Raw genomic sequence first — 25739 nt, forward strand, 5'->3', positions numbered from 1 at the left:
TTTAATAAAGGACATTATTGTTTGTTTGTTTGTTGTTTTTAGCTGCTGTGATAATGCTACATGCTGTTAAATATTGATTTCTACTTATAAATTTAGTACTTTTTTCAGTTTAGCACATTTAGTTATACTATTTCATTTGTAATTTGTTCTAGTTAATACATATTTGTTTACAATTTCAATTATTTTAACAAGAACTTCAAATTTCTACAACATTTTGTTAAATCAATTGTAATTTGTAGCTAATTAAGTCATGCTTATCACTTATATTACTTATAATCTTCAAATTATGAAATAAATGTTTAATTTTTTTTTTCATTTTGTTGTGGTCTACTTTATGAATAGTTGCAAGAGTTACTTCTAAAAAAATAAATTATAGTTTACAAGTAAAAATAATTTTTTTTATAAATAGTTGTTTGATGAGTAATATATGGCAGTAACTTTTTATTTTAAAAATTTAGCTAAACTGACTTAAATAAATAACTCTAACTGTTAAGTCATAAAACTAAACAATAATTATTATTGTTGACATTCCACAATGCTCTCACAGAGAACAATGACATTAATTGACATGTACCAACATGAGTGCATGTTTTTATAGATCTATGAATAAAATTTAAGCAGGTATACAATGACATGTCAGTCAATGCAAAGGCAGGAATAAGTATATAAATTTTATTTTATTTTTATTAAATTATGCGGTTCATGAATAAATGACACCGTGCTATGTAACTGAATTAGCCTCCTGTTTCCTCCCATGCCTATCATCACAAAAAAAAATGTAAAAAATTATTTTTCCCATTAGACTTTGGTTTTCTCTAAAATAATTATTTGTAAATTATTATTTCTACTGGGTCAATATAGGGTATATTAATCAATTTTTATTATAATTTGCTAAATAATTGCTAAAAATGTGAAGTAACTACTTCAATGCTCTTTTTAAAATGTTATGTCCCCTCTCTGACCCCCATTCTCCAATGTCACATATGGTCACCGAGTCACAGTCCCCACTACCCGTATGTGTCTGACCTCATTACATATTATCAGTTAATCTTATTTACTAATTAGTTAAACTCTGTTACTAAATAACAAATAGAAGCATACAAAAATGTAAAGGTATACATATTGTAATTTTTGGTTCTGCTAGAAATGTTAAATATGATAAGTAATTTTACTTGAAATACAATTTTAAAATTGACTGGCTGTTAATTCAATGATTTATTATTTTATTAGATTATAATTTTGGTTGAAACTGATTTTTTTTTGTTCTGACAACACTGACAATTTTTAAATAATATTCTTTGTTTCAACAAACTTATTAAGTTTAAAATGTGTTTAAACAAACTTATTAGTCATACATGATACATCAGTCATGTGTAGCATATTACATTTTACAATTGTTCTGCTCTTATTTCTATAATAAATAATTAATGCATTTTATTAGTTCATAATTTATAATTTCTTGACATTATTTTAATGTTTTTGTTTAAAACAATATCCTTTACGTTTCAACAAAATTACTTTGATTCATTGTCATAGAATACATCACATATCAATCCTGTGTAGCACATTACATTTTGACATGTTTCTTATTTCTATAGCTTAACAGGTAAGTCATGCATTTCATCAAATTATAATATAATTTCTAAAAAACATGTTTCATTTTGATATTTTTGTTTTAAAAATATAGCTTTCGTTTCAACAATATTATATTTCATTTGAAAATGTGTGCAGGCCTACACTTAATTATTTAGATATCAATACCATGTAGCACATTACACATTATGTGTTGCATGTCTGTTGGTGAAGCTGTGTTGTATCATCACATTACACATTATGTGTTGCGTGTCCGTTGGTGAATCTGTGTAGTATCATCACATTACACATTATGTGTTGCGTGTCCGTTGGTGAAGCTGTGGGGTATCATGGGAATCTGGGATTCATACGTCTCTCGTGGGACTTGTAGCTGGGCATTCATCAACTTCCTGTGTTCTGGTAGCCTTGGTCCCCATTCTTTGGTCGGCCTAATTAACCTTTTGAACACCTATCAAAACATTGGTATAAAAATGTATAACTTTTATATTTTAAACTAAATTTTACTGATTTTTTTGTCTTATAATTAAGTTATATTTGCTGGTTATTATATAAACACATATTGTTAAGTTCAAATTGTTTTCAGCTGAATATAATAATGTATGTTTGGGCTAAAAAGCTATTCGTGTTATATGGTACAGTTAAAATAATCCAGTAAATGAAAAAGTAAAACTTGAAACTAATTTAATTATTTAAGGTATAATTTGCAAAATGTAACATTTTTAACTGCTTTTATTATTATTATATAAAAATAAATTCTAGTTTTCAAAATAAAGCTTGTTTTTTTGCTGTTGTTTTTTATATTAAAACCATGGCATTTATTACAATTATATTTGTGTACTGAATCACAAGTTTTGGTTAAAAAGTTGAACATATAAATCATGCAGTTTATACAATGTGCTTCCCTGATGATACCATAAGGAATGTTCTTTTAGTCATAATAGAAGGGCTTTCTTGACCAAACTAAAATTCTCATTTTATATACTAGTGATTTTTAAATTCATGTTTCGTTTTTTTACGTTAATATTTGTCTAAATTCTAGCTAGTGTTTAGGCATCTTCATGAAATACAACTGAAAATTATGGTCATACTTTAATTCTCAAATTCTTGCCAATGGAGACCATTCTCTCCAACTTTAACATTGGTATAGAGCAGCTGTCAGCAGTATAAAACATAGCTAATCCAAACAAGTGCAAGCATATTTTAATACCACTAACCTTGAGTAAGCTTTCTTTGCCTAGGTTTTTCATGACTTTATAAAAGGCAACTGCAGGAATGGCTAGGATGGAACAGAATGTTATCATGATACTAACCTTGAGTAAGCTTTCTTTGCCTAGGTTTTTCATGACTTTATAAAAGGCAACTGCAGGAATGGCTAGGATGGAACAGAATGTTATCATGATCCCTATAACTTCAGCCCAGATTGGGAATGTGTAGTCCCCATACTTTGTTGGGTCAAAGTCCACCCAGGTAAATATTAGGATTGCCTTTAGGAAAAAGAAACATTGCTGTTAGTTTAAGTTGTAGTAAAATATAGATAATTTTGGATCTACTATAGATGTATCAAAATAATTGTATGAAAAATAATCACAGGCCTACTTCAGTAATAGTCATAAGTACATAACTTGAGTTGCTTTTATTTTTAGGCAACAACAGTAGAAATTTGATAAACACCATAAAATAGTATTTTAAAAAAAAAATATTTTATAGATAAATTAAATAAAATTTTAGAATTTGCAATGTTGAAAAGCGGCAATATAACAATAGTTTGAGGTAGACATATAAGTTAAATTTATTTACTCAATTTATTTTCCTTTAACTATTTTTTAACTAATGAACAAATCTGCAAATTTCTTCATAACAAAATGTTTATAAAACTGTCTTTTTATACATCCATCCATATCTGTTCAGCTATAAGGAAGTAATCTAAATGGATCTCTGCCACTATGTTAAAAGGTAATCAAAACGTCAACCTACAAGCAGAGATAGAGGGGTAACATAACGCCAGCTGATCTTCCAGAGGATGTGAGGCTGTTTGCCCAGCATTAGTTTGATATCAGACATGAACCTGTCAGCACCTGGTATAGAGATCAAAGGACAAGGTACATCAATATGTTATCACTTGTTTTATTTCAGCTTATCTGTTTTAACAACAGCATTACATCGTTCTAGCGTGTTCCCCTTTTGGAGCCTGATGGTCCATGGGGCAAGTGAAATAGAGTTATGTGACCTTGGCATATGAAGGGATAGTCTGATCAGGACTATGCCTGGCCAACTTTACTTTCACGAATGTGGGTTAGGTACCCATCAGAGCTGGGTGGACTCAGGGACATTCTACTGATTTGAACCCGGATTTGAACTCGAGACATATGGGTTAGCAGTTTAATGCTCTACCACTAGAGCATGCTGTACCATTCTAATGCTTTCTGCATAAAAAAATTCATTTGTTTATAAAATTGCTACTGTGATTAAAAAAATTAACCCTTACAATTCAACACTTAATAAGAAAATGCTAAATTGTCTAATAAAGTCTTTTAAAAAAATCTAAAAAATTTAAGAAAAATATTAAATCAATATTTACCATAAGCCCAAGCCAATGCTAAGCATTCAACCAATCCAATAGCTAGTAAAGAATACGTAGCAGCATAGTTGTCAAACAGTTGAACCACGTACATCCCTCCCTGTGTGAAAAAGAGGCTTTTTTAGTCAACTGTACCTTCAACTTTTAAGAATATCACTTTCAAATATTTTTTTTTAAATAATCTACATAGATCAAGTCAGATGTATTAAATGTATTGGCCTTAAAACTCTCAGACCCCTAAATGTGTGCCTAACTAAAGTCACGGAAAGCAAGCACTTCTACATTATATATATAAAGCACCTTCAATTTCAATATCATCAGTAGTTTGTATATTGATTTAATTAAGTCAAAATTGTGAAATAGTATTTAACTAATCATTGGCTTTATAAGGTTTTGATGTATTTCTATAATATTTTCAATGCATTGATCCCAAACTTAAACAAAACAAAATTAAAATATTTTAGCATTTACTTAATGAATAAACTTTTTTTTTCTTTAGGGCTAAATGATAATAATATAACTGTGTCTTTAAAAAAAAGATTTAAATAATAATAAATAATCATCTCTTAAGAATAAGGAAAATATTACATGTCTTAAACAAAATTACATGAAGATTCAAATATCATCTAAAAACTAAGGACAATGGTACCTGTGTGATAAACAAAACTACCTAAGATTAAAATATCTTAATAACTAAGGACAATTCTACCTGTGTGTTAAACAAAATTACAAGAAGATTAAAACATCATCTTAAAAACTAAGGACAATTCTACCTGTGTGTTAAACAAAATTACATAAGATTAAAATATTATCTTAAAAACTAAAGGAAAATTATACCTGTGGGATAAACAAAACTACCTAAGATTAAAACATCATCTTAAAAACTAAGGAAAATTGTAACTGTGTGTTAAACAAAATTACATAAGATTAAAATATTGTCTTAAAAACTAAAGGAAAATTATACCTGTGTACAAAAAGACAGCCCTATGAGGTACCCTGATGCAGCTATGGCTATCAACAAAACAAAAGATCTCCTCCCCGGCCTGAAGAACTCTGTGAACTGGTCCAGTATGGTGGTGTGTACTGTGGTCACCGTGGCAATCTGTGTACACATTTTAATGGCGGTGTAAACATTAGTGAACTGTGGTCACCATGGCAATCTGTGTACACATTTTAATGGCGGTGTAAAGATTAGTGAACTGTGGTAACCGTGGCAATCTGTGTACACATTTTAATGGCGGTGTAAACATTAGTTTAAAAAATCTTGTGACAGAGCCAAGTGATAAAAATACTTCTAACACTTGTTTAGAAAATTAAACTAAGTCATGGTCGTTAACCTTCTTCTTCTTAATCCCGTTCATGCCCAAGATACATGGTGCAGATGAAGTAGAGTTCATCTGATTCATTGACCTCGGCATATGAAGGGATATTGTGGTCAGCACTATGCCCAGCCACCTTTGTTTCCCTAACATAAGTTAGGTACCCATCAGAGCTGGTTGGACTCAGGGACGTTCCACTGATTTGAACCTGGATTTGAACTTGAGACTCTTGAGTTGGCAGTGGAGGTGTCTACAACTAGGCCACACCTCTAGTTTGACTGTTTCTTATGAATGAATATTAATACTGTAGTCTTTATTCTAGTTCCTCTTTTAACAGCCGTATAAAATAAAAAAAATACTAAATTCTGTTATCTCAACATGTTTATTTTGTGACCTATGTACTTTAGCACATAGGTCTTTAATTGATAACTGTGTTTTTGAAAATTAGATATTTAAAATACTGACTGTTATTTGCTGTTCATAGAAAAGTTTAGTAATAAGTTCATTATTATCATCATTGTTTCCTGTTCTTGCCCAAGACATTTGGGACAGATGAAGTAGAGTTCTTCTGTTTCAGAGACCTCCGAGTATAAAGGGATAGTATGGTCAGCACCAGTGGCATAGTGAGGTCGGATGTCACCCGGTGCGCCACCTAATGGTGTCACCCCCCAGAGGCGTAGCGACACTTCCCAGGACAAACTTTCAATTTTCGATTTGCCCCCCCCCCCTCCGAACTTTCGATTTGCACTCCCCCCTCTCAAGTTTTTCTCTATATATTGTGTCACCCCCCCTAAATTGTGTCACCCGGTGCGGTCCGCACCCCCCGCCCCCCCCCCCCCCTCGCTACGCCTCTGGTCAGCACTATGCCCAGCCGCATTTGGGACATTCTACCGACTTTAACCCGGCTTTGAATTTGAGACTTCTGGGTTAGCAGTCAAGCACTCTACCGCTAGTTCATAATTATAAAGATCTATATTGTAAGGTATACTTTCTTTACCGCATCCCAATATTTAATATTTAAGTTGATACATGGACTGCTTTGGTAATATGTTGGGTTTTTCAACAGAAACTTGCTTTCCTAAACACACTTGTTAAACAGTGTTTAAAAAAATCAGTTTTTATTCCTTATTTTACCATGTTCACTATTTCTATTGCGTATGAGTTTAGTCAGTATCAAAAACACATGGAACACTGTCAACATACAAATAAATAAAGCACACACAAGAGTACAAATACACAGACTTTACCTGAGTGCCTAGACCGAGGGTGACAAGCATTAAGAAAAACAGAACTGCCCACAGCTGGGAGATGGGGAGTTTGGTCACAACAGCCGGGTATACCACAAAAGCAAGTCCAGGACCTGTTCACACATTAGAAACAGTTTTTTTAGTTTCAATCATTGATGTCTCAATATTGTGTCATGTTAACTTTGTGATTGTAGGATTGTGGTGGGTGAAAATCAGATTAAAATTGGTATTTGTGATTATCTTAAATATGTGTGATGATAACTGTGATTTTTATTTAAACAAAATAAGATTAATTCTTAATGGATTTTGAAAGAGTTTTTTTTTAATAAAGTAAAAATGAACTTATAAATCAATGAATAGTCTTAACCAAAAAGTTACATTTTTAGTAAATGTGATTTGCATTTAAACAAAATAAGATTCAACCTTAATGGAAACAATTTGTTTTTGTAGTGGTGATTTATATTCCACTCTTTAAAAAACATAACTATCATTTTTGAAAAATAAAGTAAAACTGAACTCACAACTCAATGATTAGTTTTAGCCAAAAGTAAATATGCATTAATAACAGTGATTTTCATTTAAACAAATTATGATTCAACTTTAATGGATTTTGAAAGAGAATTTTTTGTTGTGGTGACTTATGTTCCACTTTTAAAAAAATGTAACTATACTTTTTGAAAATAAAGTAAAAATGAACTTATAAATCAATGAATAGTCTTAACCAAAAAGTTGCATATTTAGTAAATGTGATTTGTATTTAAACAAAATAAGATTCAACCTTAATGGAAAACAATTTGTTTTTGTAGGGGTGATTAATATTCCACTCTTAAAAAATCATAACTATATTTTTTGAAAAATAAAGTAAAACTGAACTCATAACCAGTGTTTCTTCCAGACTATTTTGTCCGGGGATGCACTTGCAATTTTTATTTTGGGGGGGGGGGGGGGGGGGGGGGGCGGACAACAATTTTCAAAAGTATATATTTTCTACCATTTCGTTTGGGTGGGGGGGCGGTAGACTTTCTCCAAAGAGATGCCTGGAAGAAACTCTGCTCATAACTCAATGATTAGTTTTAGCCAAAAAGTAAATATGCATTAATAACAGTGATTTTCATTTTGCCCTAAACAAAATATGATTCAACCTTAATGGATTTTGAACAATAATTTTTTTTTATTGTGCTGATTTATATTCCACTTTAAAAAAAAACAACATAAATATCCTTTTTTAAAAATAAACTAAAAAAAACTTATAAATCAATGAATAGTCTTAACCAAAAATTTGCATATTCAGAAATTGTGATTTGTTTATAACCAAAAAAAAAAAGATTCAACCTTATTGAAAACATAATTTATTTTTGTAAAACAACATAAAACATAAAAAAAACATTATCATTTTTGAAAAATAAAGTAAAACTTAACTCATAACTCAATGATTAGTTTAAGCCAAAAAGTAAATATGCATATTCAGTAAATGTTTAAAATAACTTTAAAAGATCTTTTACTGACCATCACTAGCCACACTGTCGACAGACTGATGTAACTCATGTGCCATGTACCCGAGGATTGAGAAAATGACCAGACCAGCAAAGACACTGGTCAAAGAGTCAAGTATAGAAACCAAAACTGCATCACTGAATAGCAGAAAATCCAGAAATAAACAATACGATTGTCCAATACATATTTATATTCAAATATATTCTATTTATATACTTCAATTATTTAGCAAAAGTGAATATATAACCTCAACAGAAAGATGTCAAAACTCTAATGCAGGGGTCGGCAACCTGCGGCTCGCGAGCCGCATGCGGCTCTTTTGATATCAAGATGCGGCTCTCCAGCTCCTTGAACAAATACTAATAATCTTAATAAAAATATAAGATATTTGAAATAAAAAAAAATGTTAGTGGCTCTTTAAAACCAGGGAAATTTTGAAAATTGTAACTTTTGGCTCTTCCGCTTCAAAAGGTTGCCGACCCCTGCTCTAATGGATTTTAATTTTTTTATTAAGAAATCAATTTTTATAAAGGATTTTAAACACATTTATAGTAATAAACTACTACTGTGATCGCGCAATGAATTAATTAGACATTTAACTCTATATAAGTCCTTACAAGTTTTTATATTTTAAAGTCTTCATTTAAAGAAATTTTCAATGTTAATAATCCATCTAAGAAAAATTGACATTGATCATCGCAACCAAGTGTATATTTTATTATAATATTTTTACTGTAAATACTTTCATATTATATTTTATAAGTATATTTTTATATAACATAAGTTTTTAAAAATATAACGTACAACAACAGTTGTTATGGAACTTGTTGTAGCTTGCCAGAGTTATCAGCCCTCCCCAACAAGGGGAAAGAGAAAAAAATATCTGGACAGCAGCATCTTTCCACACCTAAAACAAGAATGCATACATTATCTCTGTACTATTGTTTTGTAGAGCAAGCTACATTAGATATAGCCGACATATAAGGCTATACTAAATTTAGATAGTACAAACTTATAAAAGAAACATAAGGCATGGCTGGTCAGCAGAGGCGTAGCGAGAGGGGGGGGGGGTGTCTGGGGTGCGGATCGCACCGGGTGACACCATTTAGGGGGTGACACTAGGTAAAAAATAGCAAAATATATAGAGAAAATTTTGACGGGGGGGGGGGGGGGTGCAAATCGACAGTTTGAGGGGGGGTAGGGTGCAAATCGAAAGTTTGAAAGTTTGTCCCCGGGAAGGGTTCGCTACGCCTCTGGCTGGGGGGGGGGGGGGATGGGTGGACACCATTAAGTGCCGCACCGGGTGATACCCGACCTCGCTACGCCACTGCTGGGCAGTGTTTCTTCCATACTTTTTTCTTAGGGTGGGGGGGGCACTTTATATTTTCAGGGAGGGAACGGACACAATTTTCCAGTGGGTAGGGGGGGGGGACAAAATGGTAAAACTATGTTTTCTATATAAATTCCATTATGTTGGGGGGGTGGGGGGGGGGGGGTTGATGCCTGGAAGATACTCTGATGATGGTTGATTAACTATACTGGCCATTTTATGTAGAAAACAAATATAGATATAAGTAATTTGTTGTATGTGATTCTGTGATAAAATCTTTTAAAGTAAATCATAATATTTTCCTGTTCATGCCCAAGACACAGGGCAGATGAAGTAGAGTCACCTGTTTCAGTGACCTCGGAGTATGAAGGGATAGTGTGGCCAGCACTATACCCCCGCCGTATTGTTTCCCCTAACGTGAGGCAGATAACTGTCAAGAGCTTGGTGGACCTAGGGACATTCTACTGACTAGAACCCAGATTTGAACTCAAGACTTTCAAGTTAGCAGTATAGCGCTCTACCGTTCGGCCACCCCAACCCACAAAATGTTTTAAATACTTTTGACACACAGTGGACAGTGTGACTCTGTTCAGCCCCCCCCCCCCCCCCGTAGAAAGTCTACTATCCGAAACCATACTTTTACCAGTGTCCCGCCCCCTCCCCAAAAAATGTTGTCCGTCCCCCGTCCCCGTCCCCCCGAAAATATCAAGTGGCCACCCACCTCCCCCCCCCCCCCCTCCCAGAGGAAAAAGTCTGGAAGAAACACTGACTGCGGGAGGGGACAGGCGTGCTAATCTCAAGTTTTTGTTTCCCTAAAGTGATTCAGGTACCCATCAGAGCTGAGGTCGACTCAGGCACTTCATACGGACTCGAGTCCCGGTTAATAAATCCATTTGTAAATGTAGCCAAGCTTATAAAGCAGAAAATATTTGCTGTTTGTAAAAAAAAAATATTTATTATTTACCCTTGCATTTAGCAGCTGTTCCCACTGGGGTGTCAGATAGTAAATAATTCCTTCCTCTGACCCCTCTAGTGTCACCCCTCTGATGAGCAGGATAGTCAGAACTATGTAGGGAAAGAAAGCTGTGAAATACACAGCCTGTCAGAGAGAATGAAAAAAAATATATTTTAATACAAAATTAAACATCTCTAAAGTAGTTAGTAGATTATTTTTTTATTTTAATGTTAATGTGTTGTATTTTTTTCTTTACTTTTATTTTCACATAAAACAAGAACATTAATGTGTGTGTGTATGTATGCTAGGCGTGTTTAATATGGTTGACACATTTACTTTAAAAAATACATTTCGTCACAATAAGATAAACAATATTCAATCTTAAAAATATAGGCACACTTTTGAGAGGCCTCATAGTTTTACAAAACAATTTTTTTTTTTTTTTTATTTATTTATTTTTTTTTATTTTTTTTTTTTTATTATTTTTTTTTTTTTTTTTTTTTTTTTTTTTTTTAATAGTATTTTACAAAACAATTGTTTTTTTCTCCAAATACAAAATAGCGAAGTTACCGTCTTATTAATCTTAAAAAAAAATACTTTAAAAAAAGCGTTATTAGTTATTTTTAGGGCTTATGTAAGCATTAAGTTTATAAACAGTATTCTTGTTTAATCAAGAATACTTACCTATTCATTATTATGATAAACAATAATTTTTAGAAATGTAAATAATCAATTAAACAGTGAAAGATAATTCTACTATTTATTTACAACATAAATTACACCGCCGTTATACTATAAAATGGAGTTACCTTTCCTGAAGACTTAATTCCCTTGGCAAGACAAACACAGACTAGCACCCAAGCCAAGAGTACCACACAGGGCCAGTTGCCATTTTACTCCACCCAATCGATTCTATACCGGAAGTTATGTCCAGAACAACTTTACTGGGAACCAAATATAGTAAAATATAAATTGTTTTAGCCTTGAAGTTAAAATAGTTTACTTTGCTAATTTGTATTTCCATCAAATACTACATATAGTAGAATTTAAGTACCCTTTTGAAATCTATGGTACATGGGGCAGGTGAATATACGTTCACATGTTTTAGTGACCTCGGCATAAAATGGGATAGTGTGGTCAGTACTAGTCTTGCACAGCTGCCTTTACCTTCCATTACGTGAGTCAGGTACTCATTAGAGCTGGGGCGGACTCACAGGACCCGGGATCCAAACTCGTGACTTTCGGGTTAGCAGTCGAATATACCATAAATGCTAGATATCGTAAAATGTAATTTGTATTCAGCTTTGGGGGGTCGTCCATAAATGACGTCAAACACGATAGGGGAGGGGGGGTCCGTAATTTTGTGACAGGGGGGGGGGGGGTGTTTAGATGGTGTGAAATCACACTTTTGCATTATTAAAAAGCCATGTTAGAAAACGAGTTTTAGCCGTTATTTCGCGTTTTAGAAAAACTGTTTTAAATAAATTATAATAGGAATTGATTATAATACTCTGTTGACAGAGTTCAGACAAGATTTTGAAAAAATAGCGGTGTTTTTTTTTTTTGAAAATTCAACTGCTATATTGAGGGGAGGGCGTGTATGCTGAGGTGTGACGTCATTGGGGGGGGGGGGGGGGGGGGGGCTATAGCTTTTTGTGACGATGTGTGACAGAGGGGAGGAAAGGAGATAAAAATCGTCCAAAAGAGTGTGACGTCATTTATGGATGGCCCCCTTGAATGTAAATTATTCTTTTCTGTGTTAACTGTTAATATTTAATCAAATTTATAAATGTTAATTTGCATTTAGCCTTATTTTCTTGTTGTGTATTTTCTGTTAGTGTTTTATCAAAGATTAGATCAAGTATGGCATAGACATAGATTATTTTTAAACAAATATACGCACGAAGACAACCATTATTTAGAAGGCCTGCACTAGACGTGGATACGGGTTGCTTCATGCCTGTTTTATACAACATTGTCAGAATATTTCTGTGTTCTTCCAAGCCATAGATTGTCTAGTTAGATCATTGATTGTGAGGATTGGATAGGAGGAGTGAAGGGGAGGGGGGGGGGGGGGGGTTGTAGATGCTTCATACCCTCAACGAGAAATTAGATTAATAACTATTTCTAGGGGTGATATTTGCTTAGTCTTGCAATGTTCTTTTTTTTTAAGTGCACTATGCACACTTGCAACCAAGAAGCTCGAAGTTATATTTTTTAAATAATTCAAATTCTGACAACTCACTGAAAGTACTCGTGGCTGGAAGATGAATGCTTGACGTTGGACGAGTTGACTAGGGTTCGAACCTGCTGCAGGAAAGTCTCGTTAGCGTTGTGTGGGTGGTAGCACGTCCCTCGTTGTACCCAGGTGCCGTTGTGGTGGGTGCAGTTGTACATAATGGCAGGGTCAGCCAGAACAGTCTGGTTGTCATGGTGACAGAGATGAAGAAGAGAAAGACTTTTCATTATTTTGTGAAATTTATAAAAAAAAAATTGGGCAACATAAGATGTTTTAGAAAAGTGTCATTTTTGGAGAAGGATGGGTGAGGATAATGATCCTACATGAGCTACTGATAGTGTTTTAAAGCAAAACATTTTCAGTCGCAGCATTGGTAGTGTCGAATTCACAAATTATGAATTACTGAAAAGTAGAAAATATAATAACTAAATAGCGGCGTATGCCTACGGGTCAGCTCGTATACTTTAATATACATTCAATTAGATTAAGTTGATTGTATATCCTTGCATACCGCAAACAACTTTTTTTTTTTTGCTTTAAAATTCAAACAACTCCAGTGTACATCCCCAAACCATCCTTATCACGATAGTTTGATTCGTGAGGCCAATAGAGTGAGGGAGGGTTGTAGCAAAAACTTTAGCTTTTATGGAGCTTTGAACATACAATTTTCAAATAACATTAACATACATGAAAGAAACACCTTTATTTTACTTTATTCCTGAAATATAACTCTTGTTCACTTTAACACAAAAAAAAAAACAATTTCATGAGTTATCTCCCTTACGTTCTGAGCTCCAATCCCCACAGTAGCTCCAGGGCAGCTTCTCCGTGAAGGAGGCGAACAGGTAGTAGAGCGTCCAGGCTATGATCATGTTGTAGTAGATGGCGATCAGACAGGATACGATGAACATGGCCCACCCCACGCCTGTTGGTTGAAGTAAATCAAGGCACACAATTAAAGCAGAGGCGTAGCGAGAGGGGGGGGGGGGGCAGGGGGGTACATATGTCCCCGGGCGCCGACCTTAGGGGGCGCCAAAATGGGTTGGAAAAACAAATTAAAATCTCATTTTAGCTGCATTTTTGCCGTAGTATAAATATAAAAAATATATGAGTGGGGTGGGGGGGGGGGGGTGCTACGCCTCTGGATTAAAGCTTACCTACGCTCTATTGTCACACCTATCTCTTGCAGTAGGACACGATGAACATAGCCCACCCCACGCCTGTTGGCATAAGTTAATCAAGGCACACGTTTAAAGCTCACCTACGCCCCATCGGAGTGGTCTAGCGGTAGGGAGCTGGACTGCTAACCCTTATGTCTCGAGTTCGAATCCGGGTTCAAGTCAGTAGACAGTCCCTGAGTCCACCAAACTCTGAAGGGTACCTAACTCACGTTAGGGAAAGTAAAGGCGGCTGGGCATAATGCTGACCACACTATCTCTTCATATGCCGAGGTCACAGAAACAAGTGAACTCTACTTCACTTGCCCCGTAGACCGTCAGGTTTGAAAGGGAAACTTTACTTTACTTTTACGCCCCATCGTTACATTCATCTCTTGCAGTATTTCTTTCAGACTTTTATCTGGGAGGGGGGGGGGGACTAAATTACTCCGGGGGATGGGTGACGGACACTGGTAAAAGTATGTTTTTATATAAATTCCATTTCTTTAGGAGGAGGGGGGATAGAAGAGATGCCTAGAAGAAACTCTGATCACTTCTAAAATTATTTCACCAGGTTTCGTCTCCAACCCCTCACCCTATAAACCCCCAAGAAAACCACTAAAAATAAATGAACTTGTTTTATTTACTTTTATTATACTAAAAACTATATAACTATATAAATTAACACGTTTTTTTTTTAAATTTCTATCTACAAAATACTAAATAAAAACAGTCCTGCTTAATTAATCATTTAATTATCTTAAAAGGGCTACACATAAATAATTTTGAAATTTAGTAATTACAGGTAAAGTGCGATGCATGTAAAATAAATTATAATATAAATAATAATCATTAAAAAAGTTTTAAAAAACCCACGTTTTCTGATTGAACTAAAAAGTAGAAAATAAATGCTATACATCACAATAATGCAAGCGATCACTCTACTATAAGCGATCAAAAACGTGGGGCGCCGAAGTAAAAGTTATATTACTATTGACTTTTATTAGGGAGCTTGTAGAGAGTCAACAGTATTAGAAACTATAAGAAAAATCACGGCGCCCCACGTTTTTGATCGCTTATAGTAGAGTGATCGCTTGCATTATTGTGATGTATAGCATTTATTTTCTACTTTTTAGTTCAATCAGAAAACGTGGGTTTTTTAAAACTTTTTTAATGATTATTATTTTCTACTTTTTAGTCTTTGTCTGTTTGTTTGCATTAAAATCTCGTAAAAGTTGTATAGCATTAAAGTCTCGTAAAAAGACAACTCGTAAAAAACACGTTGTGTGAATACGTTACTGACTAGAACACATAGATTTGAACCCGTGTCGAGTGGGATAGCAATCGTGTGCCCAACCACTCGACCATATCGTCTCCCCCAAACTGGCCTACCTCCTGTAAGTTTAAACTCGGTTCAAACTAAATTATCTGCCCCTAAGCCTGTGGCGACGTGGGATCGTTCGCTTCACTGCGCGCGAGGTACGCGTCGCTCGTTTTTTTTCTAATGGCTCGCAGAGGAGAATTATATATATAGATTATATAGCGGTCTAAAATGCTCAATAAAATGTTTCCATTGATCAATTTAGTAATAATAACAATTGAATATTCTATGGTCATCCAAAAGAAAGCTTCCCTGAAAATTTCAGCGCGCTAGCTAACTGGGAAGTGCCAGAAATTTCGATCGCAAGATTTGATTGGAAAAACAAACAAACAGAGACGAAAGCAAGTTAAAGAAAACGTGGGAAAAAAAATATATTTCTCCACTGTTGATTTTTTTGCAGGTAAATTTAGCTTTGTGAGTTCCTAGACAGCACAGGAATGTCTCGTTAGACAGGTCATAAAATAATAAGACGGGGGTCATACAATATCCGTGAGGTCATACACATACAGGTGTTGTACATTAAGCATAACCCCTGCTATTCCCCCCCCCCCCCACACACACGTGTTCTGTCACTACCAGTTTCGGTTACGTAACAAGCTTACCTTGAAACAGGGGCGACACCATCCAGATAGACACAACACCGGAACTGGCAAACTGACCAAAGGCCAGTTCCAGAAACACCATGGGGATGCCAGTGACAAATAGCATGATGATAAATGGAATCAGGAAAGCACCTGGAAAATAAACACATAGACAATGTATAGTTTGGTAAATATACACACATACATTATGCAATTAATTATATATATATATATATATATATATATATATATATATATATATATATATATATATATACATATATATACATTAACATATATCTTTGAGTATATATACATATGTGTGTATATATATATTTTACCTACGTGTTTTAGTATGTAGCGTATTCGTGGATGTATAGAAAATTAAGTACATATTACAAATATGGCCAATTATGTATAGTTTTCTACCCATATGCATCTAAACATGATAAAAGATTACTCGGATACCACAAATGAAATCTTACTATTTCAGCAGCGATGCTAGGAGATTATCTACGTGCTACGTAAAGGGGTGGACTCAGAGGCGTAGCGAGGGGGGGGCGGGGGGTGCGGACCGCACCGGGTGACACCATTTAGGGGGGTGACACCAAGGCAAAAAAATAGCAAAATATATAGAGAAAAATTTGAGTGGAGGGTGCAAATCGAAAGTTTGAGGGGGGGGGGGGGGGTGCAAATCGGAAGTTTGAGGGGGGGGGGTGCAAATCGGAAGTTTGAGGAGAGGGTGGTGCAAATCAAAAATTTGAATGTTTGTCCCCGTGAAGGGTCCCTACGCCTCTGGGGGGGGGGGGGGGGGGGGGGGAGTGACACCATTAAGTGCCGCACCGGGTGACACCCGACCTCGCTACGCCACTGGGTGGACTGGCTGTGTCAACGCGGACTGGGGAATGCATAAACTGGGGAATACCTAAAAGCCACCGTTCATGACTTAAATTTTTTTAGTGCAATTTTTTTCATCCCAGAGACCCAGTCCATTCCTGGCTACATAAGTAGGGATGGAATAAAGAGTGATGTCGCGATCAAAACTAAGTCATCACATCATGACTAGGCATACGTCTCTAATTTCCAACAAGTCTCTTATTCAGTGCCGGCGCTACCTATAAGGCAAACTAGTCGGTCGCCTAGGCGCCATCCCAAATGGGGGGGGGGCGCAAAAGGTTTAATCGCTATTATTAAAAAGTACCTAATAATTCATAACTTTGATTATCTTTTATAAACTATAGATCGTAGTATACAAAGGAGTGGCGATCTATTTCGGCGCTCATGACGAAAAATCAATTATGCCCCTCCCCCCCCCCCCTCACTACCACCCCAGATTTAGGGCAATATAGTCCTATGTTAATCCGCGATGGTGAAAATGCAACCCTACCTCCCTAATTTGGAAAGGTCGCTTTTTACCAGTCACTTTGCCTTTATATTTTGGTGTCACATATTTGATGTAGAAAACGATTCAATAAGCTGGTGATTTAAATTTCGAACATTTCAAACGGTTGTCCAATTTTAATGTTGATTTAGTGATCGCTCTACTAGGGCATGGCGGGACGTTCCAAAACACGTGCAATTTTTGTTTTTAAGTCTCGTTTTCTCTGAATTTGAATTAGAAATCTGTGGTGTATAGAGTTTTGTAATGACGGGGTTTTCAAAGTATTGTATTGGTTTGGTAAGTTATGATGAATCGTTTAGATTTGGGAGTAACGGCGGAAAGCTGTTGCTGTTATGGTTTCGTAGGTATAAACTATCGAAGTGTTAAAGTGTTGTATTTTTTATTTGGCTGTTGTGTAGTTGTAGGTACTAGCGGAATCTGATTGGTAGTAGAGAAATGAGAATGTGGGTGATGAGGTATCGTGGTTCTTGAGTTCGGGAATATCGAGTCATGTGGTATTAAGGTATCGAATTATATTGACTATTAACGTGTAGTAGTAGCTCCAGTGAAATCGTTGCTGATTGTGGGGTATCGTTTATAGAGCTTGGTGAAGTTAAACGAGTTGGTGTCGTAGTTCTGGAGCATCGAGTCTAGTTATGTTTAGGTATCGAAGTTTGTGAATGTAGTAGAGGATATCGAGTAGTCGAGTTTATCGTAAGCTAGATGATTTCAATTCAGGACGGAACACACTACAAAGAAAGGTAGGCGTTTTCTAGCTGAAAAATCTTTAGTTTAGGAATGTATATTACCAAAATAATATTATATAGGCTGGAATTTATAACTAACCGTAAACTTTGTATTTTTCAAATTATAATTATTTTGTTTAGCAATGTCCTAAAAAGTCGCCCGCCTTTTATTTTTTGAAAGGTGTCCCTTTGTTTAGGGAATCCAAAATTTTTACTTAAGATCTACATGAGAACAATTACTTTAGTTTATGTCATTAAAATTGACTAGAATATGTTATAATAAAGCTACAGTCTTTAGACTTTGAATCTAAACCTACAGTTAAGTAGTCAATTGACAAAATATATCCTATTATCACGGATGCATTGATAATATAAAAGGTGTTTTAAAATTATTATGGAATAACATTTAGATTGTTAAACTGTGTTTTTCGGGTATGTCTTAATTACACTTAATTTAACTATTTTTCTAAAACGTTATTTCCCTTGAATAAAATTTTGGTATTTGGATTTCCAAATGGGAGATAATTCATCTATTTCAAATTCCTCCCCTTAAGTTGACCGCTTACATGTAAATACAAATTTAAGTTATTATTTGCTATTGTAACAATTATATAGAGCAGAAGTTCTAAACAAAATAGTTTGGTAGGTTTTTTTTTAGCATTATCCACTTGAAAAACAAATACATCAGTAGCCGTTGTAGATTGAAATAATTAATGTTAGCAACAAATGCCTCTCAAATCATCTTAGTCGCAAACTTATAATCTAATTAATTGTCTTTTTATTATTTTTCACCCCCTAATAAAGGATTTATATATAACATTTGTAGCCTGGAATCTATAACATTTATAACCTTTTATTTTTCAAAAACAAAAACAAATCGTTACACAATCATACCATATAGACATTTTACAATTATAACTAAAGACATTCAAGCTTAAAACAGGTAAGTTCCATCTTGGAACTCACCTTGGGAGATCTGCAGAGAACCCAACACTACAAGAACTGTTGTTTTTTTTCAGTTTTTTTTTTCCAGACTTTTTTCCCCGGGGGAGGGGGGAAATAAACATGAAATTTTCTAAAGGGGGGGGGGGGGTTATGTCTGTAAGTACAAAGTAGACTCGTGAACAATTTCAATAGAATGTGATTACGCTTGCAAACTGGAATTGAAGGAATTAGTACAAACTTTTGCGACGAAGGCAAGTAAAATTTGATTTTGATGTCTACTTATAACGTTTATGCAATTGATAATAAATTAATAGGTCTTTTTTTAAGTAATTGTTTTCTTATACATGTGTTTTAGTAATTAATTTGTGTGAAAGGGGGCATTTTAACAAAGTTTTGCCTAGGGTGCTAAATAACCTGGCGCCGGCAGTGCTCTTAGTTCTAACAAGTCATTTGTCTCTTTGATCGAACTAGCTATATGTCTCTTAGTTCGAACAAGCCATAAGTCTCTTAGTTCGAACAAACCATATGTCTCTTAGTTCAAACAAGCCACGAGGCTGTCAGATTAAACAGGCCACGCGTCTCTTATTTCGAACAAGCCATTTGTCTCTTCGTTCGAACAAGCCACGAGTATGTCAGTTTGAACAGACAACACAACTCTGAGTTCGAACAAGCCACATGTTTCATAGTTCGAATAAGTCATCATTCTATAGTTTTGAACAAGCCATACGTCTCTTAATTCAATCACTTGTCCCTAAGTTCGAACAAGTGACTCGCTTATGCCTCTCAGTTCGAACAAGCGATATGTCTCTGAGTTCGAACAAGCCACACTTATCTTAATACAACCACTAAACTAAATACGCGCCAGGCATACCAAAACAAGATCCCTAATTACAGTCTTTCCCTAATAAGTAGCCAAAGACCAAATTAGGCAAGTTTTGTAATTAACACTTTCTGCAGCCGGGTCGGAACGTGGAAATTGACACGTGAGACTGACAAGTGCGACTGACAAGTCAGATTGACAAGTCAGACGGACAACGAACGTGACCCAGTGATTCAGCAGATGAGGTTTAATGTGATGGTGATGAAAGCAGCTTGTCAACGCCTTGTTTTGTTTTGTTTTTACAGTACAGACCAAGTCCTGGAGGGGGGGGGGGGGGGGCTTTGTCTTAGTTTAATAGTAGCCTATAGACCAAGTACTTTGTCCGGGGGGGGGGGTTATCTTAGTTTAATAGTAGCCTATATACCAAGTGATTTGCCTGGGGGGGGGGGGCTTTGTCTTAGTTTAAATTGAAACCTATAGACCAAGTACTTTGCCTGGGGGGGGGGGGGGGGGCTTTGCCTTAGTTTAATAGTAGCATATAGACCAAGTACTTTGTCGGGGGTCTTTGTCTGATAATTGTTCTAGAGTTACTTTAACAGTAGCCCGCAGACCAGGTACTTTGGGTGACTTTGTATAGAATTAGTTTAACAGTACCAAGTCCTTTATCGTGTGCCTCTGTCTTTAGCTTACTCCACACTCTAGTCACTGGAATATTCTGTACGAGCCGGCCCGCGGCATAACATACGCCGCTATTTAGTTGTTTCTAATTTTCAATAATTCATAATTTGTGAATTCGACAGTACCAACGCTGACACTGAAAATATTTCTTTAAAACACTATAAGTAGCTCGTTAAGGACCATAACCCCCCCCCCCCCTCCCCCCTACGTTTAAAATCGTTGGCTCTGCTTGTAAACATTTAGAGTGAACACAGCTCACTAAAACCATGTAGGGGTGGGGAGGTAGGGAGAGCGTTTGCAGCTTGTTTTCTAACGGCTCGAAGAGGAGAATTATATATATAGATAGTGCAGTGATGTAACGATCCAATGTGGGACCAGGGGCAACTATTAGAATAAAAGCCCCGGCCCCTAATTCGGAAAAGTCGGGGACGCTTTTTACCAATCACTGTCTCAATATTGTTTTTCATTTTAATGTAGAACACAGTTAAACCTGTCTATTAGGACAAGTAGCAGCCGATTTCCTTAACTCTGACTTAGTCTAATTTAGTCGTACAGCTCTAAGTTGAGCTTTTTGTTTATTTATTTTCTACCACATTTGTAGAACAACTAGAGTCGACGTCCTGGGCGTCCGCCCAACTCCGAGCTCCTCTAATTACGCTTCTAAAAAAATGGAGTATATTAATTTTAATAAGGGTCATTGATCAGTGACGTCTCAATCGTAGGGGCGGGGGGCTATTTTTATCTTTTTTTGTTGAACGATATCTGTCGAGGGAGGAACGAGTAATGTCATACTTGCGAATTTATTATAATTTTTTTTTAAACTGCATTTTACCAATAAGCCATCTTTGTTTCTTGTAGCAGACTGAAAAAAAAATCGACCAATAGTGCTTGTTATGACCTAGCTGGATTTGTATATTAAAATGAAATTGTCGTTTTTAGAAAAACATCGTATTTACCTGAAGTGTAGCGTCATTTTATAAGGGTAAGGGTTCAGACTTTTCGTGTCGATGTAGCACAATTTGATACAATTTCTCAAAATAAAAATAAAAACGTGACGTCGTTTACGAACGACCTTTCTTCCGTCTTAAAAGTTGTTTTTTTTTAAATCTAGTTTTTCATCTCTCTTGTTTCTGCTTGTATGGCTAGTTAATGTTTGTAAGGCATAACTGCTACATGTAGAGGAATTAAAGGGCGACAATTTATCCGCATGGCTTGACATGAGACGAAATTAACATAGACACGACCTGTAGGCCTATACAGCTGCGAACAAGTCCAGCCAAGGTTAAGGTCGGTGCCCCAATTTTACCCGTCTTGTATTCGTTACACCTGATAGTTGACCTCCCCTGACCCCATTCCTACAACCCACACCTTAGAAATAAAAACTCACACCAAACACATGTCATAGTGACTTAGAAACTGTCCAATTTCATGAAAAAAAAATGTATCACATTAGAAGATGTCATAAAAACAATTCCCACCAAAATATAAAAAAAACACCACTAATAAAAAAATAACCACTCAATTGTGTTAATAACTATCATTCTCAAAAACACGAAAAAGAATTTTCTTGTATAACTTCCCACAACCAAATTAAAGCCACTCTCTCTCTACAACCACCAAGCGACACATTAAATTACATCTGAGCATTTCCATGCTCAAATCACTAGCCGCCACAAACAAAAGCCACTTACCACCACAATACGTATAAACAATGTATCATTATTTTATAAACCACATGCACCACCATATACACAAAATAAATAAAAATCTATTTAACCACTTACCTAGAACACTATCTATACAAAATGTAAAAAAAAAAAACACTTACCTCTTACCTACTTATATCACACCATCTTAACGAAAAAATATTTAAAAAAAACCATTTACCACCCACCTTTTTATACCACCCACCTACATATATCACAACATCTATACAAAATAAAAAACCCACTTACCATCCACCTAATTATAACGCCCACCTACTTATACCACACCATTTATATAAAATTAAAAAAAAACCACTTACCACCCACCCACTTATAAAAACGTATCACTGCTTTATAAACCACATACCACGCATTTTTATACAAAATTAAAAAAAAAACACTTACCACCAAACTACTTATACCCAACATATATACAACTTTTTTTAAAAAAAAACTACTTACCACTAACTTACATATACCACATCATCAATACACAATTTAAAAAAAAAACACAACCAACCGACTTATAACACAACATCTATACACCATTTTTTTTTTATAAAAAACCACCACCAACCTACTTATACCACACCATCTATGCAAAATCTATATTAAAAAAACACCAGAAACCTACTTATACCACAAAATTAATAGAATTTTTTTTAAATCCCACTTACCACCACCGTTCTTGTAACAGACATAAGGAAACCTCCACACATTCCCCAGCCCCACGGCATAACTGAGACACGACAGTACAAAGTCCATCTTCCTCGACCAGTTGCCCCTAGCCGCCTCCCCCTCCTCCATCTCCTTGTTACTCTCACAGTCGCTGCTGCTCTCTGTCAGGGTGTTGGCGTGGCCGTTCGTCTCACACTTGCCCATGGTAGGTGAGGTGCTTTATTTCATTGGGAGATAACTGGGGAAGAGATGTGGTTCCATTTAGTATATAGGATCGTTAAGATTCTGGTATGTTACAATTGCCGTGCACTAATGTCCGAAATCAAAAAACATTTTGGGCATTTGTCTATGGGCACATTTGATGACTCGGGACCTTGACCATAACAGTCTAGAATCTTACCCCCCACCCACAGGCGTAGCGAGGGGGGGACCCATGTCCCCGCGCGCCGACCTTAGGGGGCGCCAAAATGGGTAGGGAAAATAAAGTGAAAGGTTAAGGGGGATGCAAATCAAAAGATTGAGGGGGAGGGGGTGCAAATCCAAAGTTTGTCGCTACTCCTCTTCCCCCCCCCCCCCCCCTCAACACCGCGTCCCCGTTCCGTCCTACAACCCAATGATAGCCCGTAGCTGTTAAAGCTCAGCAGGTCTTATATAAACAGGTTTTTTCCCCCGCTCTGTTTCGGGTTCGTTTTAAATCCTAGCTCCTTATACTAGTGATTTTCCTGGCTTGATTTCATTTATTTCTATTATAGCCAACTATTTTTTTTTAAAACCTAGATAATGTATAATTTACATTCAGTCATCAAATCAGGAAGCGGAGGGGGGGGGGGGGGGGGGGGGCGGCACACTCCCTCCTGAGCACATCCACAGACCCCCAACCCACCCGTCCGCCTCATCATTCTTGATGAAGTAGAGAAAATATATAATGTATACAGAGACTATATACTTAAACCAGTTTTCGAAATTTTAAGTGCGCCATCCCTCGAGGTTTCTAATGACCCCCCCCCCCCTCCACACATACACAAACATACACTGAGAAAAAAGTGTGAAAGAAACCCAGAAAATCTATTATTTAGCTATCACCTTATTTAGACTATATCTGCACGTGTTTGAACATTCCTACATGAATCAAGAAGTTTAGGGGTAAGGTATTAGTCAGCCCCATTCATGCAACGTGCTCATGTCTGTTAAGATCATAGTATTGTGTCTTCGTCTATTCATTAAAAATAAATCTAAATTAGAATCTAAGTAGAATCTAACCAGCAACATAAAACTTCAAAAAGTATATATAAAACGTACTTAAGTAAAGTAAGAAATAGAAGGAGTGATATTTTTCTTAAAATAAAACAAGCACCAGTATGGTAAGTAAAATAGACTAGACTCGGAATTTTTTTAAAGTTAGGTTTTTTTTTTAAATTGTATGTGAAAGAAGAACGTACACGAACACCGCCTCATATTTTTCTTACACGCAAAAACACACACAATAAAAACAGAAATAATTTCTTTTCCGGCGCGCAACGTGAAGTGTTAAAAAAAAAAACAAAGCATGGTTAGTGCTGTGTTAGCCTGATACATTTTTTACACGAAACAAACTCTAAAACAGCTAAGACTCTTCACAACTATCTACTACTCCATTACGAAATACAATGTGATAATATTATTATGGGATATTAAAAACAAATTTTATACTTAAATTTTGATTTCGATTAAACGTGGGGCAATATTGGGTTTAATTATCGTCAAACGTTTGTGTTTTTTCATTATTTTATGACATTATAGTCTTTGCAAATTAGTTTTAGTTAGGCGTTAATTATATTTTTCACGTAATAGCTCATTTAATACAGCTTTACTAACTTTACATTATAACTTATGTATTTTTATTACAAAATATATTTTTAAAGTATAATTTATATTGCGTTATAGTTATATAGTCAGATAAAGTGGTACAGATATTCTTAAATCTTACCTTAAAAATCCAGCAAATGAGATCGATATACCAGGATCTACGTGAATCAACACAGTATTAGCCCCATATATTTAACGCAATTCTGATCCACACGAACTCTAAACCGTTTCGTTAATAAAATTAATAGATTCCCAATTCAGTGTCATAAAGTGTAACTATAATCTTCCTATGACAGAGCTAGACGTTCTCTGCTCTGAGTTACATAACTCTCCTGTCTGCCACGTAGAGGTTTTAAGAGTAGCTTCCCCTTCTCAGAAAACAATCACACATCTTTAAATACAGCATGCGTCTAATGCATGGACTTCATTATTTTTATACCTCCAGTTAATTTAACTATAAACTTTCCCGGTTTTAAATAACCACCCCTACACCCCAACCTTGCTAAACTTGTTGCCCTATTTAAAATCTTGTGACTGCCGCTTACCTAACGCCGGCAACTTAACCTTGTTTTAGCTGAACTAAACACATGTCTGCTTTTTTTAAACTTGACCTCATTACGGACTCGGAAACGTAATAGCCTTTCACAGTTTTCTTACAAGCTAAGCAGAAACAAATCACTAATGTTGAGCAAATACTTTTAGAAACAGAACAATGTTTTAAATTAATTATTCAATTTTATAGATTAGATCGTAAGAAAATTATCTAATGGCATTTCTAGCTTGATAAGAACCCACTCTCTCTCTCTCTCTCTCTCTCTCTCTCTCTCTCTATATATATATATATATATATATATATATATATATATATATATATATATATATATATATATATATATATATATTCATGCCTACTGAAAACAAAACACGTTATATCTAAATATGTTTGGAATGCTACGAGCATACCGCCTTTAACAAAAATTGATAAAAAAATTGGGTCATTTTCAACGTTTTTCTTTCTGTGTATTTCTCTCTGATACGCTGATACGTTTGGTCCTAACCCCCTAAC

At 35.4% G+C, this 25739-nt stretch overlaps 1 pseudogene; it reads right to left on the reverse strand.

Moving 5' to 3' along the window:
• Positions 1 to 2900: 2900 nt before the first annotated feature.
• LOC131931283 (sodium- and chloride-dependent glycine transporter 2-like) lies at positions 2901 to 24877 on the reverse strand (annotated as a pseudogene).
• Between the last annotated feature and the right edge of the window lie 862 nt (positions 24878 to 25739).

This window comes from Physella acuta, unplaced genomic scaffold, assembly GCF_028476545.2.
Source record: "Physella acuta isolate Inbredline_101_S28 unplaced genomic scaffold, ASM2847654v3 ptg001936l, whole genome shotgun sequence".
Classification (NCBI taxonomy): domain Eukaryota; kingdom Metazoa; phylum Mollusca; class Gastropoda; family Physidae; genus Physella; species Physella acuta.